General features: G+C 38.5%; 1 long non-coding RNA gene across 1 annotated transcript in view; it reads right to left on the bottom strand.

Moving 5' to 3' along the window:
* The window catches only part of LOC131482530 (uncharacterized), a 116,445-nt gene that overhangs the window by 61,235 nt on the left and 37,757 nt on the right, over positions 1-17,453 (bottom strand). The window contains exon 4 of the long non-coding RNA XR_009247068.1: positions 16,059-16,187. This is a non-coding gene — a long non-coding RNA (uncharacterized LOC131482530). The remainder of the gene's footprint in view (positions 1-16,058; positions 16,188-17,453) is intronic.

Here is a 17,453-nt window from a genome sequence, read left to right as displayed (position 1 = left end):
ACCACACCATGCCCTCAGTTCAAATTCTTACATCCATTTGATTTGTTTATAATTGTGATTATTACCCAAAGTTCCCAACATACTTTAGATTGCACTCTTACTGTACGTTAAGTGGGCTTAAACAAATGTATAATTACAGGTATCTATCCTTACAGCATCATATAGAATTACTACACTGCCTTAAAATTTCTCTGTTCTCTATCTATTTAACCCTTCCACATTACTAAAACTTGGCAACCTCTGGTTTTTTCAGTGTCTACACAGTTTTGTCTTTCCTAGGATGCCATAGATATAGAATCACACTGTATGTAGCCTTTCCAGATAGGCCTCCTTTACTTAGTAATAACACAAATAAAGTTCCTCCTTGCCTTTTCATGGCTTGATAGCTCATTTCACTTTAATACAGAATCACATTCCATTGCCTGACTGTACTAGAGTTCATTTATTCATTTCTCTGTTGAAAGGAATTCCAAATTTTGGCAAACACAAATAAAACGGCTATAAATGTCTGTGTGTAAGTTTTTGTGCGGATATGTTTTCAACTCAGTTGGGTAAATACCAAGAAACACAAGTCCTAGAATGTACACTAAGAATATTTTTAGCTTTGTAGGAAACTGCCAAGCTGGTCATACAATTTGTGAGCTCCTGTTACTGCACATCATCACCAGTATTTACTGTTGTTAGTGTTCTGGACTTCAGCCAGTCTAACAGAGGTATGGTGGTATTTTATTGTTGTTTTCAATTTGCATTTCCCTGATGTCATAGGATGACATATGCTTATTTGCTAATGTGTCAAATTCTTTGGCTCATTTTTTTAAATTATTAGTTTATTGTTGACTATTTTGCCTTTAATTTTTTTTATATATTAAATTTTCTTTGAAAGGCAGATAAGCAGAAAAGACAGAGTTCTCTCACTCCCAGGTTCATTCTTCAAATGTCCACAATAGCCAGGTCTAGGCCAGACCGAAGCCAGTCTGGAACTCAATCCGAGTCTCCCACGTGCATGTCAAAGAGCCATTATCTGCTGTCTATCCAGGTGCACCTAAGCAGGAAGCTCCAATCAAGGGTCGATCTGGGACTGGAACCCACGTGTCTCACCACTAAATCAAACACTGCCTTTATTATTGTTAAATCTTGGGGGTTCTATGTATACTTTCAAAACCAGTCATTTACCAACTATATCTTATGCAAATGTCTATGACTGACCTATTGATTCTCTTAATAGTAACTTCTGAAATGCAGAAAATGTTCATTTTAATTGATTGCATCTTAGCAGTGCTTTTAATATAATAACTAAAAAGTTATCACCAAATCCACATAAATTTTTCTACTGTTATCTTCCAGGATTTTTTTATTCTTATGTTTCATATTAGATTCATGATGTGTTTAGAGTTAACTTTAGTGAAGGGTGTGAGGTTTGTGTTTAGATGCATTCTTTTTCTATGTATAGGCTCAGTTATTTTAGTAACATTTTGGAGGTCAATCTTTCTTCCCTTATGTTTCCTTTGCTCCTTTGTTGAAAATCAGATGACTTATTTATGTGGGTCTATTTCTGGACTCTCTATACTCTTCCATTGATCTGTTTATTCTTCTGCCAATATCACACTGTCTTGATTACTGTAAACTCATGACAAGTCTTGAAGTTGGATAATGGCAATCCTCCAACTCCGTTCTTTTCTTTCAATGTTATGGCATCTCCATGTAAAATTTAGAATTAGTTTTTCACTATCCACAAAACAACTTGACAGCAGTTTGCTTGGGATCGCATTAAACCTATAGGTCAAACTGATAATAACTGCCATAATGACAGTTTCGAATTGTCCTAGCCATTAACATAAAATATCTCTATTACTTTCATTCTTTCAATGAAATTTTATAGTTTTCCTCACAGATTATCTTGTACATATTTTTGTTAAATGTATACCTAAGCGTTTCATTTTGCAAGTGCCAATTTAAATAACATTATATTTTTAATCGCAAATTCCACTGCTCAGTTCTGACACACAAGTGATTATATATTAAACTTATGTCCTGAAATCTTGCCTTCTAGGTTCTAGAAGGAAACATTGGTCAGATTTTCTACAAAGATGATAATATCTTCTGTGAACAAAAGACAGGTATTTCTTTCCTTTGTTTGTGTTGTTGTATTGGACTTTCAGCATGATGCTAAATAACAGTGGTAGAAGGGGATGTCCTTAACCTCTTCCTGGTCTTACCAAAAAAGCTTCTGGTTCCTTATCAATAAGTATGAGGTTAGCTGTACGAGTTCTGCAAATTTCTCACCAAGTTTAGGTAATACACCTCTCTTTCTGGTTTACTGAGAGTTTTATCATGGGTGAGTGTTTTGGTTTATCAAATGTTTTTTCTATACTGATTGATGTGATTGTGAAGTTTTTTTTCTTCCTTTTGTCTGTTGATTTGATGAATACTATTAGTTTTTGTAATACCATTAGATTTTGAAATAAATCTCACTTGGTCATACTGTGTGATTCTTTTTATAAATTACTAGATTCTATCCATTTACTTAAGGATCTTTTCCTGCCTGATATCTTTTAAGTATATATTGCTGGCAGATTATGAGTTGACTCCACATGATCTCTGCCTTCTAAAATTTATGCTTTGTCTAAAGTTCCTTGAATGTGGGCCTTTAGCCAATAAAATATGACAAAGATGATGGGATGTCCTGTCACCCTTGTACTCAGGCTGTATGCCACTCTGTCTTGCAGGGCTTACACTATGGACTCTCTTTACTGGTCTTGGGAATTAAACAGCCATGCCAGAAAGTTCACACTGTAAGGGACTTTGGTGAGCCCACAAGTGTGCAGGCTGTTGCTGAGACCTGAGGGTAGTCTTCAATTCACATCCCACAGGGCGCAGCCTTCTCTCCTTCCCAGTGTCACAATCACAAAGAAAATAGTGCAGCCAAAAACCTGAGTAAGCTTGACAGCAGATCATCCCCCATCAATCCTCTAGATAACAATGTAACCCAGCCAATGTTTGATTGTATCTTTGTGAGATCCTTAACAGAGGACCCTATTAATCCAGTCCTAGGCTCCTGACACACAAAACCTATGAAATAATAGATGTATGTTATTTAAGGCAGTATGTGTGCATAATTTGCTACAAATTAATAAAAAAAGTAATGCAGCAGAAATTTTAAAATACTACTATCAATTTAACTGAATCCTGTGATAGTGTTATGTCTTATTCATTTGCTTAAAAAAAAAGCCAGAAAACTTTGTCTTTTAACAGGATTTCTCTTCCAACCCAGGAGCAACAATATTTCACATTTGGTCTAATTTTGGAGAAAACACAATAATTCCAGAAGTACAATGTAGGAAAATTGGTATGTACTATGTCTGCATTAACTAGGAAAAATAATAACTCTCATTAATCTTCCAATTTTAAATAAACTTTGCACTGTTAAGATGCTTGGTAATCAATTATACTTTTCATATATCGTTAAATTCAATTTACTAAAATTTTAAGAATTTTTAAATATGTCTTTGTTGAAAATTAATCTGTCATTTCCTTGTAATATTTTTATAAAATTTTATATCAGGATAATACTGTCCTCATAGAATGAACTGAGAAATATTCCCTCTGCTTCAATTATCTCAAAGAGTTTGAATTCAGGGAGTACTAATTCTTCCTTAAATGTTTCATGAAATTCACAAGGGTCTAGAATTTTGTTTCTGAGTTTTTTTTAACTACAAATTCAAATGCCTTAATAGAGTCAGGGATATTCAGGTTATCCACTTTCTGTGAACAAGTTTTTGGTAGTTTGTCTTCCAAAGAATGTAAACATCTTACCTGTTTTCCAACGTATTGCCAAAAAGTTCTTAATCATATTCCCTTACTATCTATGTCTATGTTATCTGTCCATGCATGTATTTTATGCTTAATAACTTGAATTGTTACCTCTTCCATTATCATTCCATTATCAATAGCGGCAATTTGTGTTTTCTCCCTTTTTTTCTCCATAACAGTTTGACTAGGGATTTATCACTTGTTTTATTTTTCTAAGAATCTGGTTTCGGTTTCAGTAATTTTCATTAATGAATTTCATTGCTTTTTCTCTTTCCGTTTCATTGATGTCTCTTATCACTTTTTTTTAATTGATAAGGCAAATTTACAGAGAGAAGGAAAGAGAGAGAGAGAAAAGATCTTTCATCTACTGGTTCACTCCTCAAATGGCTACAACTGAATCAATCCAAAGCCAGGAGCCAGGAGCTTTTCCAAGGTCTCCCACACAGGCACAGGGCCGCAAGGCTTTGGGCCATCCTCCACTGATTTTCTATGTAGCAAACAAGGAGCTGGATGGAAAGTAGAGCAGCCAGGACGCAAACTGGGGCCCATATAGGAAGTCAGTGCTGGGAGGTAGAGGATTGAACCATTGTGCTAGGCCCTGTTACATCTCACGTTTACCCTTCCTGATAACTCTATATTTAGTTTGTTTTTTCATGTTTCTTACAATGGAAATTGAGATCACTCATTAAGATCTTCCTTCTTTTCTATTAGAGGCATTTTAATGCTATGAATTTCCCTTCAAACATTATTGTTGCTGCATCCAACACATTTTAAAATATTGTATGCTTGTTTTAATCAAACACTTTAACTCCTTCCTAAAAAGGACTAGTGAGAAGGGTTTTTATTAAAAGTTAGTTTCCAAAAGTTTGAAATTATCCTAACAGCTATGCTACTGAATTCTAACATAATTCCATTGCTGCCTGAGAACATGATCTTTATGGTTTTGATCTATTTAATGACATGAGGCTTGTATGACAGCCTAGCAAGCGGCCAATGTAAATAAATTATCTGTGAACTTGAAAAGAGAATCTGTATCCTACTGCTGTTCAATATTTCATTATTTCATAGTGCTGTTCAATTCTTACTGTTTTTCCCCTCATTAATTCTATCAATGTGGACAGACAGTTGCAGTCTCGTTAAAATCGTGGCCGTGTTGAGATGGGCATTTAGCCTGGTGATTTAGACACCCATATTCTATTCTAGAGTATCCGATTTCAGTAGCTGGCTCTGGAGGCCGACTTCAATTTCCAGCTAATGTGGATCCTGAGAGGTGGGAGTGATGACTCAGGCAGATGGATTTCCTACCCCTCACGTTGGAGACCCAGACTGAGTTCTCAGTTTCCATCTTTGATTCAACCCAGGCCTGGCCACTGTGGGCATCTGGGGAGTGAACCAGCAAAGAAGCGCTCTCTGTCTGTCTTTGTGAATTTCAAATAATAACTTTTTAAAACTCTAGATGTCTATTTTTTCCTTTCAGTTCTATCAATTTTTGCATCATTTAAATTCAATTTTAGGCATATACCTATTTATGAATCTTATGTCCCCTTGATAAAGTAGCCCCTTAACCATGAAGTGAACCTCTTTCTCTTATATTCTTTGCTCTCAGACCTGTCGTGTCTGACATCATAGCCACTGTTCCTTACTTTTGGTTAGTGTTAGTATTGATATATCTTTTCCCATTCATTCATTTTCAGCAATATTTATTTCTTTATATCTGAAGTAGCCTTCTTGTGGATGATTTGTTTCAAATGTGGCTACTTATGACTAAGCTTAATTTTACCACTTCACTTTTTATTGCTATATGGCCTTCCTGTTCTAGTTACCTGCTTTCCTCTTTTTTTTTTTAACTGTTTTATGATTTGAGGGATTGTCTTTTATAATTCTACTTTACCGCCGGGCTATTATGTTAGTTACAACTCCTTGCTCTAGATTCTGTACATAGGCCTTGATTTGAATGTGACACTTACATACGTTGAAACATACTCTTCAGTACACAGGAATCAACAGGGGCAACTTTTAAGGTTTAGGTTTGGGTAATGAGAATACCAAGATCAGGGTGTTGACAGGGCTGATTTCCTCTGGACAAAATGAGAAAAATATGCGCAAGCCTCTCTCTTAGCTTCTGATCATTGCCAGCAGTCCTTGGCATTCCTTGTCTTACAGATGCATCACTTCAGTATCTGCCTCCAACTTCCCAGGGCCTTCCCTCTATGTCTGCATGTCTTTATGGCTTCACATGTCACAAATCATGAAGGTGGGGTGTACCTTAATTCAGCATGATTTCATCTTTACTAATTATATATACAGAGACTCTTTATCACAAGTCATATTTTGAGGTTTCAGGTGAACTGAATCTGGTAGGATATTGTTGCGTACAGTGTGGAACTTCATTCTAGATTGGTTTGCTCGAGTGCTGCTCACCTTTTCTGCCGCAGTGTCCAATTGTGTCCTTAACCTCATCCAATGTATTTTTCAGCTTATATTGCATCATTCTTTTGCTACAGTAGTCAAATTTGGGTCTTTTTGATACTCTATCTCCACTTGACATTACCAATATTTTCTGTGCCTTTAACATACAGAGACATAACTTTTCAATTTCCATATCTAACAATTCTCTAATTTTTGAGTCTATTAACTGCCTTTTTCAAAAAAGATATAGTTATCTATTTGTTTGAAATAAATCGACAGAGAGAGAGAGAAATAGAGAGAGATCCTTCACTCACTAGTTGGTCCAGGCTAAAGTCCAGAGCTAAGGGGTGCCAGCTCAGTGATCTATCAAGCTAATCCTCTGCCTGCAAGCACAGGCTTCCCGTGTGGGTGCCAGTTCATGTCCCAGTTGCTTCACTTCCCATCCAGCTCCCTGCTTCTAGACTGGGAAAGCAATGGAAGATGGTTCAAATCCTTGGGTCACTGCAACCATGCAAACACCCAAAAGAAGTTCCTAGTTCCTGGCTTTGGACTGGCCCCACTCTAGCTATTACAGCAATTTGGGGAATGAACCAGCAGATGGAATCAATCAATCTCTCTCTCTCGTTCTTTCTCTCTCTCTCTCTCTCTCTCTCTCTGCCTTTCAAATTGATAAAAGAAGTAACTATTTCCTTAAATTTTGGGGTGATTTGTTCAATAAGATAACAAATACTGGAAAGTTTCAATGTTACAAATTTCCCTTAACAAAGTCTATTTGGAAAGTACAAGACAGAGACCTGTGGGTAAGGCTGTTGCCTGTGATGCCAGCATTCCTTATGAGTACCAGTTTGAATTCCAGCTGCTCCATTTCCAATCCAGTTGCTTGCCCATAGCCTGGGAAGAGTGAAAGAAGATAGCCCAAACAGCTGGGTCCCTGGCACCCACATAGAAGATCCAAGTAAAGCTCCTAGCTCCAACCTAGCCCAACTGTGCAGCCATCCGGAGAATGAACCAATGGATACAAAATCTCTCCCTGTGTTTCACCTCTCTCTCTCTCTCTCTCTGCCTTTCTCTCTTCTCTTTATCTCTAAATCTGACTTTCAAATAAATAAATAAATCTAAAAAAGAGAGAATTCCTCTGTGAACACAATAAGAAATAGTGAAAAACAAAGCTCTCTCCATTTAATTCTAGATGTGATATATGAGCCATCAGCGTGAGGACTCACAATTCTACCCACACATTATAAGCCTCCAATACATTTGTCTCTGCAAGCCCTGGCATTCTTTTAGCCCACAGCTGCTTTGAGTAGTAAGATTTCTTGACTTGCCATGACAAGGTTCTGTGTATTATGAACACACAATGAGATAAATTATTTGAAAGGACCTAATTGCTTATCATTCTATGTCCCACAAGGACTGGTCAGAGTATTTATTATATATATATATATATATATATATATATATATATATATATATATATATATATATATTATATCTAGATATCAGACTCTAAAGTTCAAATCATAACTGAAGAGGTTGTTTTGTCACCATGCTGGGGAAAGGCTCCCAGCTGGCATGTGAAACCTGCACTACTTGAGCAACAGATGACAATGGAAACAGTGACATTCTAAAGCACCCTATGTCAGATATTAGACCTTCAGAAAATAACTTTTTAACCATTTGCTTTCATTTTCTTCATCAAATTTCATCCTTTAGGAAAAGTTTCTCTTCAAATCCAAGGAGTTCTAAACCTATCAACACCACTACGTTCTCCACATTTGTATGATATTTACCTGTTGCAGAGCTACAATAGATGTCTACTATTTCTTATTTAACACTCATTGAAAAACTTGCCATAGAAAGAAATTTTTCCTTAGTGTCTGTAGCTTTGGTTGCCTAAAAAAATAGGAGAGCAATTCCTTTTAAAACCATAAGATAGCCTTGGTGTTTCTAACATAAACCTGGAACAAAAGTCTTACTTATTTCCATATCTGTTACATATTTGTTAGAAATAGTCATTCCGGTAATGCCATTTTCCATATTGGAGAGGAATATATTACTTATTGAGAACTAGAGTTCAAACCTGTTCATCCAGAGATTCATATGAACAAGGAACATACTAATAACTATAATAATATTAATGTATGTTTTTAACATTTATTCATTTGTTTGAAAGTCAGAGCTATACAAAGAGAGAGAGAGAGAGATCATCAGTCTGCTGTTTCACTCCCCAGAAGGTCGCAATGATCTGGGCTGAGTCAGGCTGCAACCAGGAGCTTCATCCAGGTCTCTCAAGTGGGTGGTAGAAACCCAAACACTGGGCTCATCTTCCGCTGCTTTCCTAAGCCATTAACAGTGAACTGAACTGTAAATGGAGCAGACTGTTTTACTTGCAATGCCTTAGATCTTACTTTTCACAGTGATTGTTCTTACTAGGTCACTGTGAACCAGTGTAAATATGGCAGGGCAAAAAACAAACTCATAATTTAGAGTACTATGCAATATGAAAATACTAGGCTCATTTTTCAAAAATTTTGTCACATAGTTATTCACTCACAATGCTTTGGAAAGCCACTATTTTATGAGAACTTGATTTCCCCAAGTGATAGAAGGTGATGAAAATGGGCTAGCACCGTGACATAGAAGGCTAAGCCTCTGCCTGCAGCTCCAGCATATCATGAATGCTGGTTCGTGTCCTGGCTACTCCACTCAGATGCAGCTCCTTGCTGACGGCCTGAGAGAGCAGTGGAGGACAGCTCAAGTCCTTGGGCCCTTGCAGCCAAATGGGAGACCCAGAGGAGGCTCCTGGCTCCTGGCTTTGGATCAGTCTAGTTCCTGCCACTGCAGATATTTGGGGAGTGAATTAGTGGATAGAAAAAACCTCTTTCTGTCTCTCCTTTTTTCTGCAACTCTGCCTTTCAAATAAAAATTTTAGAAAATAATTTTTAAAATGTCATAGTTCAGACCTACTCATAGACTTGTCATTTTTTATGATAATTCATATCATCTTGCGGTTACTGCCTTTGAGGAGAAACTTACACTAGAGTCAGCACACTGGAAGTTCATGCAGGAAAACGAACAATAGTTGTTCACAAGGAAATGAAAACCATTTCACATATTTCATTGACTAAAAAAAAATTAAGCATCACTTAATCGCTGAGTTTTATGGCACTTGCAAAAGGTTTTAATGTTTAACTCATCAGTGATTCCAAACAACTGAACTCTTATGAAGCTCTGATCATTTCTACACCTAAAATTAGCTAATTGATAAGGAAATCAACTTTAATGGTGGTAGGTCAAGGGGCAAACGTGAAACAGTTGAGGAAAGCAGTGAAGTTGAGGGCATTTACATTTTGTTATTTCATGAGAGTATACGGTGAAGACTCTAACATCTTTACAAGTAATCAGTGTATTGAGCGTCTACAAACCACACGTTGTGATAGGCACATTACTTGCTTAGCCTTCCCAACAATTACTGTGTAGTAAGGAAAGGTATTCTTGGAAGTAATGTGAGTCACATAAATGGATGTACAAATATTTGGCATTTGGAACTGCATCAGTCATGGTCCAGTCATACTCTAACAGACCAATTGAGTAAAGTACATCAACGGAATTGTTTACAAAAATGTGAGTAGATTTTAAAGCAGAAAAGGGCTAAAGCAAAATCCTGTGAGGCTAGCAGTAGCAACAGCCCCAAGAGGAGCAATAGCAGCTGTGATCTGCAGAAAATAACGTATCAGAGCCTACTGGATGGGAAGTGTGCCCTTCCTGCCTTAGTCAAACATAAGCAACCAGTGTTGGCTGCAGAGGGAAAGAGATGGAAAAATAATGCTCAAATGTACTTTCCTCCTTCCTTCAGACATCCTGCTGTTGCTCCCTCCTGACCAAATCCAACCAGAGGCTGCAAGGGAGCTTAGCCCAAGCAGAGCAGGGATTCCCACAGGCGAGCATGAGTCAGAATCACCAGGAGGATGTGCTGCAATGCTGACTGCATTGCCCACCTCTAGGTTTGACTCATTTTTAGTAGATTCCAGGTGAGAATGATGATGTTTGTTCAGCGGTCACACTTGGAAAACCAGAGTTAATCTAAACAGGTCAGCCTCTCTGGCAGAAAGCTAGGTAGAGGAGGGTATAGTGTACAATTGGAAATCATCCATCACAGGCACAACAAAAGCTGGTGTGAGGACAAAAGACTTATTTATCCCTAAATAGCTGCCTCTGATGGCTATCCTTTTGTTTTGTTCTTTTTTTCATCCTCTGTGAATGCCAACAGGTTTACTTGTTGCCTTGGTTCAGAAAAAAGTTTGAAGTATTTTCAACATACCTTCTAAACTGCCCCCTTTAAAAGGCCTAAATTTCAGACAATGTCTAGTCTAGACTGACTCTCACCAACCAGAACGGTGCCTGCAAGGAAGGTGGTGACAGATGTGGCAGGAAAGAACTTTGACTTTTCCTTATGCCACTGTATTCAAGAGCCTTGGGTACTATTTGTAAAAGAGAACCTAGAAAATTGAGTTTCAATGCTAACTCTATGACAGATGCTTATGAATGTCCTGACTATAATAAAACATAATTAAATTTTGGATCAGTGGGCTCATCAATCAAGACTTGCAGTAACTGAAACAAGAGGCTGAGCTGCACTGATTTCTCGACGATAACACAGAGTTTGCTATTACTGATCCTTGCTGTGTTTTCATTAAAGGCCAACAATAAGATTATACTAGAAACAATGAAATACTTCCTAGCAGAGCAGAAGTAGAATGTAAAACTAAAAGCTCAAATTTTTACCCTGCTCTCTGTAAATTAAGAAGAGTATGTCAGACTAACGAACAACTTACTTGGGAAAATTTGTAGACAAGGTTTAATCTGCATTCCATAGTGGAAAGTTTTTATCCATTTCCTGGCAGAGATCTCGTAACAGCCTAACTTTTATAAAAAACAAGAAGTTCTTGGGGCAAGCATTTGGAGCAAGATGCCACTTGAGAAACCTGCTTCTCATATTGTAGTGCCTAGATTCAAGCGCTGGCTCTGCTTCAGATTCCAGATTCCTGCTAATATGCACAACAGGAGGCAACAGATGACAGCTGAAATATATGGGTCCCATCACCCATGTGGAAGACTCACACTGTTCCACAATCCTGATGTCAGCCTAGCCCAGTCCCACCTGATGCAGGCACTTGGGAAGTGAACAAATGGACGTACGATATCTCTGTCTGTCTCTCTGTCTTCCAAATAAATAAGATTTTTAAAAAGGCACCCAAGAAATGCTTATAAATCACAATTATTTTATTTATTCCACCAAGTCCTTCACAGTCTCTTTAAGTTACCTACTCTGACAAGTACACAGTATTTTATATTTATTTTTTTAAAAAGATTTTTAAGATTTATATTGGAAAGGCAGAGAGAGACAGAGAGAGGAAAAGATCTTCCATCTGCTAGTCACTCCCCAAATGGCTGCAACAGCTAGAACTGAGCCCATCCAGAGCCAGGAACCTGGAGCTTCTTGTGGGTATTCCATGTGGGTGCAGGGTCCCAACACTTTGGGTCATCCTCTACTACTTTGCCAAGCTATAGGCAGGGAACTGGATCAGAAGTGGAGCAGCCAGGACAGGAACGGGCATCCATATTGGATGCCAGTACTTGCAGGTAGAGGATTAGCCAACTGAGCCATTGTACCAGGCCCAGTATTTTTGTATTTATTTGTTTTGTGGGATTCTGTTAATAAAAATTTTCAGTTATGTACACTTTTTCACACTTTATCTGGAATAAAAGCTGGAGAGATAAAAGCAGATTACGTTTAAGAGCTAGCACTGGAACAACAGTTAAGCTGTTGATTGGTACACACATGTCTGACATTGGAGTGCCTGGATTGAGTTCTGACTCTACTCTTCATTTTGGCTTCCTGCTATTGTACACTTTGGAAGGTTATAGGTGACGGTTCAAGTATTTAGGTTCCTGCAACCCACATGGAAAACCCTGACTCCCAGTTTTAGCCCAGCTCAGCCTGACTGCTGTATTTGGGGAGTAAATCAGCAGCTAGGAGACATCTCTCTATCCTTGTTTCTCTCTCTCTGTGTACATTTGTGTGTGTGTCTGCCTTAAAAAAAAAAAAAGAAATACTTAAATCAGAATTCTAGTTACAACATTACTAGTGAAACTAGGAGTGGCAGATCTTCACCAGAATATTCTCCATTTATTTATGTATTTTTGCATTCATTTACGTATAGGAAAATTTTAAGACTAATTTGTAACATTTTAATTTCAACATCAATGTAAGAATCAAACCAAAGAACTATTTCACCTAGTAGGTCTGTGTTATTGGTTCTTTTAGAATTCATATGTTAATCTACGAAATTGGATTCAATACTCTATTCTCTTTTTAAAGATTTATTTTATCCTCATTTGAAAGAAAGAACTATAGAGAGAGAAGGACAGACAGAGAAAAAGATCTTCCATTCCCTTCATCCCCTGGTTCATTTCCCAAATGGCTGCAATAGCCAGAGCTGAGCCAATCCGAAGCCAGAAGTCAGAAACTTCTTCCAGGTCTCCCACATAGGAGCAGGGGAAATTTCATTGCATTTTCAGGCCATAATCAGAAAGCTAGATCAAAAATAGAGCAGCCAGTACTTGAACTGGAGCCTATGTGGGAAAAAGAGCGCCACAGACAGAAGCTTAGCCTATTATATTACAGCAGGCAGCCCCAATATTTGATTCTTTAAAAGTTGGTTATGATTAATACAATGTTGTATAGAATAGACAAAGAATGAATGCACCAATATTTACTAAACAACACACTAACTTAGATTATTTGGTCAAATAATAGAAGTTAAGTCAGCATATGTGTTGTAAGTCATTCTCCTCACAACCTTATTTGCCTAGGCCTCCTAAGACAGCCGCTATGCTATAATGGCACAGAAACAGCAATACTGCAGCCATCGTTTTGGGGCAACATGAGCCCTAGATATACTGAAAGCTTCAAAGTGGGATTGAAGGCCAGAGGAACAGGCTAAAGGGGAGCTGTAAGAATGGGCATCAATGTAAATCTCAGTGCCTGAGATAAGGGGGACAACACAGGCTAGTATCTTCATTTCCCCCAAGAGTTTCATCAAATAAATGACACATAAAATGAGAGCAAAACCTCTAGTGAAAAATGAGCACAAGTTTGATGCACAGTAACATCAAGTTAAAAACCAAACTAGGGGCCCAGTGCAGTAGCCTAGCGGCTACAGTCCTCACCTTGCACACACCAGGATCCCATATGGGTGCCCAGGTTCGAATCCCAGCAGTCCCACTTCCCATCCAGCTCCCTGCTTGTGGCCCGGGAAAGCAGTCAAGAACGGCCCAAAGCTTTGGAACCCTGCACCCACGTGGGAGATCTGGAAGAAACTCCTGGCTTCCGGCTCTGGACCAGTTCAGCTCCAGCTGTTGAGGCCACTGGGGAGTGAATCATCGGACGGAAGATCTTCCTCTCTGTCTCTCCTCCTCTATATTTATCTGCCTTTCCAATAAAATAGATAAATCTTTAAAAAAAAATCAAATTGGGTTGGCATTCTGGCAAAGTGGGTAAAGCCACCAACGCTGATCTTCCCTTTGCACACTGGCTTCATGTTCCAGTACTCCACTTCTGATCCAGCTCCCGGCTGAGAAAAACAGGGGAAGATGATTCAAGTGCTGGGGCCCCTGCCACCCATGTGTGAGATCCAGACGAACCTTCCAGCTGCTCATTTGGGCCAGGCCCAGCCCTGACCATTGTGGCCATCTGGGGAGTGAACCAGTGGATGGAAGATCTCTCTTTCTGTAACTCTTTCAAGTAAATAAATAAAAATCAAATGAGTTCAATATCACTAACTATAAAATCATCAAAATAGTAGAGAAGGACATAAAAGGAAAAGCAAAATAACTATTTCTCTCTTCAGCTTCTAATAACATTTTTCATTTTCTTTTGAAATCTTCCATTTTCTGTAAAAATTCAAATAGTTATTGTTTATACACAATTAGATCATAATTTATCTCTTGACATGTCTTAGAGATTTTGTTACAATGGTATATATAGATCTACTCCACAAAATCTATTATCATACAGATTCTAGTTACTATTACTTAATTAAATCCATTCCCTCTTGATTGATAGGTAGCTTCTAAGTTTTCCTTATTAAAGACATTTTTCAATTAAAAAAAAACACCAAAAATACCATTTCTCACCTTTTAGGTTAGCAATCAAAAAGTTTTTTTTTTTAAGGATTCATTTACCTATTTACTTATTTGAAAGGCAGAGTTACACAGAGTGAGAGGGGAAGCGAGTAAAGAGAGAGAGAGATCCTCCATCCACTGGTTCACTCGCCAAACAGCCACAATAGCCAGAGCTAGTTCAGGCTGGAGGCAAGAGACAGGAGTTTTATTTGGGTCTCCAGTGTGGGCACAGGGGGTCAACCACTTGGGCTATCTTCAACTACTTTTCCAAAGTTATTAGCAGAAAGCTAGATCAGAAGTGGAACAGCTGGGACATGAACTAACATCCATATGGGATGCCAGTATTATAGGAAGTGGCTTAACTCACACATCACCATGCTGGCCTCAGAAATCAAAAAGTTTAAAAGCATACTTTATTAGCAAGACAGTAGGGAAACCAGCCTTATACGTGGCTGAGAGGGAGGCACAACAACTTTCCTATAGAAAAGAATCTAGTGGTATCTAGTAAAATAATATAAACATGTATTTCCCTACCGACCTAGCAGTTCTGTTTTTAGGAATTTATTTCAAATGCATACTTGCAAAATTATTCTAGCAGATGGTACAGCACACTACTCAGATTTCCCCTTTGATCCCACTTTTGTGTGCACAATAAGTAGATTACTCTTCACTGAAATCTTCCCTACAAATTGCCATTTGAAAAAAATACATAGTTTTATTTATTTTCATTTTATTTGAAAGTCATAGAGGTAGAGAGATCTCCTACACAGTGGTTCGCTCCCCAAAACTCAACACAGTAGGGTTAGGGCAGTCCAAAGCCAAGAGAATGAGTCAATCCAGGTCTTCCATTTGGGGGCAGGGATCCAAGAACTTGGGCCATCACCTGCTGCTTCCCAGAGTGCACATAACTAGGTAGCTAGAATCAGAAGTGGAGCTACAATTTTAATTAGGCACTCCATTGAGGGTTGGATGTGGGTATGCCAAGTAATAGCTCAACTGCTGTGCCAAATGCCTGCCCAGAAAAAAACTGCCTTTGAACAAAGATGGCTGCCTCCCTATCCACAACTAACTTTTCCATTTAAGCACACAGAGACTCTGCCCCTGCACTTCAAGAAAGAACAACTTTAAAAATCCATTTGGTTCCATATTTGTGCATGGATTTGGCCAAGGCCTCTGTTGCAATATTATTGCACTTCAGCTCTCCCCAAAGCCCAACTGCATTTCCTTCATATCTTGTGAGGTACTTACCCTGAAAAGACTCACTAACAATTTCCTGCATAAATTCAAAATCTGTTTCACAGATGTCCAACAAAGGAGAATCTGGAATGGTAATTTAGAGCTGGATTATCAACCAACTGACTGAGGAGCATATCTCCAGTGGCAGGACCTGGTATGCTCTAGCAGCGTACTGTTAAAACTTTAGATGTAGTGAACTGGGATGGATCATCAGTGGAAGGAAAATGTACTGGCAGTTGTACTACTTCAGGCTTTTGTGCAAGTGTTAATTATAAGAATGGAATCAAATATCCGTTGCTGGGTGCCACTGATGAACCAGAATAAGGCAATCAAAGGCTGAGAATAATTATCAATTTAAGTAGTAATGCAAAACTTGAAACTCAGCAACTTCCTTGGCAACAGATAAAGGGACTCACCTTCTGTAGGCAGAGGACAAAAAAACAGGAGGATCAAACTGAGGCTCAGGTTCCAGATTACATGAGTAGAAGAGTTGCAGAGAAAGTGAATTCTACATCTTGCAGAGTCTGATGTTTCAAAGCAGGGGCCTGGTGGGAAAAGATGCCAGATTCCTCACTGTAAGAGATGAAAGTCACATATAATCAACAAGTGAAGGAAAAAATAAACCCTATGGTGCTGGAATAAAGTCAGTAATATCAGCATGAACCTACAGTTAGTTTTATTACTAGATAGATAGATCCTAATCACTAATAGATATGTGTGATAGAAAGGTTTTTGTATACATACATGTATCTAGCCCTGGCTAATAGGTCACAGAATCAATCGAACTCCTGCAGCAAACAGTAGCCCTGCAGGCACATCTTTGTCTCAAAATACCACTTTCCATTAAAAAAGAAGACGAAGAAAGAATGGAGATTGTTGGATAACAACTGGAGCAGAGGAAGTAAGATGTAAGCTACATTATAATATCACAAAATATGAAAGAGCTAAAAACAAAGCATGATGGGGACATCTGACACAGAAGATCCCACTTGGGATGCCAACATAACAAATGAGAGACCCTGGGTCTGAGCCCCACTCATTTCCTCAACCAGCTTCCTACAAGGATGTACCCGAGAAGACAGCAGAGATGGCTCAAGTAGCTGAGTCCCACTTAGGTGGGAGACCAGACTGAATTCTGGCCTCTTGGCTTCATCCTGGCCCAGCTTCTGCTCTTACAGGCACTTAAGAAGTGAATCAACAAGTGGAAGACAGCACTTGCTTCTCCCTCTCTCTCTGTGTCTCTCACTCTCTTTCTCCCTCTCTCTCTCTGTCTCCCTTTTTCTCTTTCTCAATGGATTACAGGTATCTCTTCAGATCTCTTCAGATTATCTCCACAGTCTAGTGCTATGCCATTCATGTACTGATTCCAACATCAATTTACAAAAAAAAAAAAAAAAGAAAAAGGAAAAGGAATCCATCAGCATGTCTGCATAGATCATTCACTTCCTTCTTTGAGGACTTAATACAAAAATCACCATGTCCATGAGCCCGCCTTGGATCATCCTATATCAAAAAGCATCTGTTCCTCTGTTCTGAATGCAGAGCTTGCTTTCTTGCTCATCCTACTTTATTTTGCTCACTTGGCATACTGTATAGTATGCATATTTACTTAACACCCTCAATCTCCATCCAAAAAACTTTGTCTGGGCCTAGATTGTGTCTGTTTTATTCATTGTGATCTCCCTTTACTTTCAAAAACATTTAATTCAGGGACCAGTACCATCATGTTGTAGGCTAAGTCTCCACCTGAGGTGCTGGCATACCAGATCATGGACCAGCTGCTCCAATTCCAATCCAGTTCCCTGCTTACA

Source organism: Ochotona princeps, chromosome 18, assembly GCF_030435755.1.
Source record: "Ochotona princeps isolate mOchPri1 chromosome 18, mOchPri1.hap1, whole genome shotgun sequence".
Classification (NCBI taxonomy): Eukaryota; Metazoa; Chordata; class Mammalia; order Lagomorpha; family Ochotonidae; genus Ochotona; species Ochotona princeps.
The sequence above is the reverse complement of the archived record's forward strand: the minus strand, read 5'-3'. Positions and strand labels throughout refer to the sequence as shown.